The sequence below is a fragment of the Ziziphus jujuba genome, chromosome 3 (assembly GCF_031755915.1).
Source record: "Ziziphus jujuba cultivar Dongzao chromosome 3, ASM3175591v1".
Classification (NCBI taxonomy): Eukaryota; Viridiplantae; Streptophyta; class Magnoliopsida; order Rosales; family Rhamnaceae; genus Ziziphus; species Ziziphus jujuba.
In genome coordinates this window covers 31,459,395-31,462,070 of record NC_083381.1, presented here as the reverse complement: position 1 = coordinate 31,462,070, position 2,676 = coordinate 31,459,395, and the positions used below count along the sequence as shown (strand labels likewise).

The 2,676-nt window shown below is 33.5% G+C and overlaps 1 pseudogene; it reads left to right on the top strand.

The window, feature by feature from the left end:
• The first annotated feature begins 545 nt into the window (after positions 1 to 545).
• LOC107423524 (probable LRR receptor-like serine/threonine-protein kinase At3g47570) lies at positions 546 to 2,321 on the top strand (annotated as a pseudogene).
• Positions 2,322 to 2,676: the final 355 nt, after the last annotated feature.

The following is a 2,676-nucleotide window of genomic DNA, read 5'->3' as shown; positions in this document are numbered from 1 at the left end:
GTAGCTCCGATTTCGACGTGCTACTAGTCTATGAACTCGAGATGACACGTACTTTGCAATGGTGCCTCGATTAACACAAAATTCCATCCATAACAAAAAAATAAACATTTTGACCCTCTCAGTCAACAATCAACCTCGGTGAACGTGCAAAAATTCTGACGTACTTTGGGACGGGGTGTTATGATTCACCTCTATACCACAAACCATGTGAAGCCTTAGCAATGTTTGGTTTATGAATTTCTCAGTTAAATACCTCACTGGCCATCTTTCTTTTGAGATTGGAAAGCTGGTGAACCTGCAAATGTTGGATCTATCCTATAATCAATTATCAGCAAGTATTCCACAAATGTTATCCAATCTGAAGATGTTACAGCAATTGAATCTTTCAAACAATGCATTCCAAGGCAACATTCCAACAAGTATTGGTGACTTAGCAAGCCTTGAATCATTAGATCTCTCATCCAACAATTTATCTGGCATCATACCCAAGTTTTTGGAGAAGCTTCATTATCTTACCTACTTAAATCTATCTTTCAATATGTTAAATGGCCCAGTTCCTATCACTGGAACTTTTGCAAACTTCACCCTCCAATCTTTCATGGGAAACCCTAATTTATGTGGCAACTCAAAACTCAAGCCCAAACACAACTCCTTCAAAATCAAGAAAGGCAATGTTCTGGCTCAAATATATTGTTTCTCTAATTGCTGTTGTAATACTTGTGGCATTATTGATAATTCTGTATATCAAAAGGAGAAATAGCAAGAATCAACCATCCTCTGAGATTGATTTATCAATAAATCTGGGCCACAAACACATTTCATATTATGAGCTCCTTAGAGCAATTGATAATCTAAGCGAAGCAAACTTGCTAGGAAGTGGAAGCTTTGGTTCTGTGTACAAAGGAACCATGTCAGATGGAGAGATTGTTGCTATTAAAGTCTTTGATTTGGAAGTTGAGGGAGCAATAAGATCTTTTGATAGAGAATGTCAAGTGCTGAGGAACGTGAGCACAAAAACCTTGTGAAGATCATAAGTTCATATTCCAACCTTGATTTCAGAGCTTTGGTTCTTCAATACATGCCAAATGGTAGCCTTGAAAAGTGGTTGAACAATCAAAGGCAAAACTATTTGGACATTCTTACTCGAATGGATCTAATGATTGACGTGGCAGCAGGAGTGGAGTATCTTCACCGTGGATATTCAGAACCCATTGTTCATTGTGATTTGAAGCCGAGCAATGTCCTTTTGGATGAAGACATGGTTGCACATGTTGGTGACTTTGGCATTGCAAAAATTTTGGCAAAATACAAATCTATGACTGGAACGGCAACTCTTGGCACAACTGGTTACATTGCACCTGGTAAGCTCATTTATTTATTATATTTGATTTCCTCTAAAACTTTCAGTTTATTTTACATATATTTTATTTTTCTAAATAGATATTAAGATTTCAAAAATATAGATGTAAAAAAGTTATTAAGCCTTTTTTTTTTGTTTTTCAGTTCTCAAACATATGATTTCCTATTGGAAATGTCTAAATGACATTTAGAATTATAGGTGTATTCACCATATAATGTTCATCTTTAGAGCATCTTCAATAGAAATATTGATTGCAAAATTAAAAATGCAACATAAACAATATAAACAGTACTTTAAAGAAATTGCTTTTCAATAGTAATATCAAGAATAAATACAAAGCTGATATGGTTTGGATATTATCAAGGTGATTGTCTATGTCAAAAAGGCTTTGTTATACATTGTAAATTTCCTAAAAAGCAAAATTTTCTTCAAAAAGTTAATTTAAAAAATAATAATAAAATATATAATTGATTAATAGTAATAAATAACTTTTATGCACATTATCATTGAAGAACAATTTTAAAATTAACTGTACACTTATGTTACCTAAATTTAAACAATGTTAATTTTTATATGACATATAGAGCAACATTCACCATATGAGATGCTCTTACTGCTATTATTGATCCATGTGAATTCAACTCCATTTACAATTGATGTAGTGTAAAATTTATACATTCTCAAAATTTTCTTTCGTTTAAAATTCTAATGCGTGCCCACCCTAAAAGAGTTAGGACTACAAGGAAGGGTATCAGCAAAGGTTGATGTTTATAGCTATGGTATTGTGTTGATGGAAACATTTACAAAAAGGAATCCAAGAGATGAAATGTTTGTTGGAGGACTGAGCTTGAGGCAATGGGTCATTTCCTCTTATCCCGATCGAGTAATGGAGATTATGGATACTGGTATTTGGACTGGACATGAAGAAGCTACCAGGGCAACAATGGATTCTGTAGCTTAGTGTTTGTCATCTATCATGGAATTAGCATTGCAATGTTCAAATGATATACCAGAAGAGAGGCCTAATATGACTGTTATCATGGTTAAACTTAAAAAGATGAAACATAATATGGTGCAACATCTAAGTAGATTTGATAGACACTAGCTGCCTGATGATGGAAATATTATGGGGAATTTGGCCAAATACCCTCATAGGACCGAGGTTAATGATTTTTGGCCCCTCACTTGATATCTTTTTTGTTTTACCCTTCAATATCCATTGTAACCTTCAAACAAAAAAAAATTACTTACATATCCTATTATATTTTAAACCAAACAAAAATCAACTTTTTCTAAACATCTTTACACGAACACAG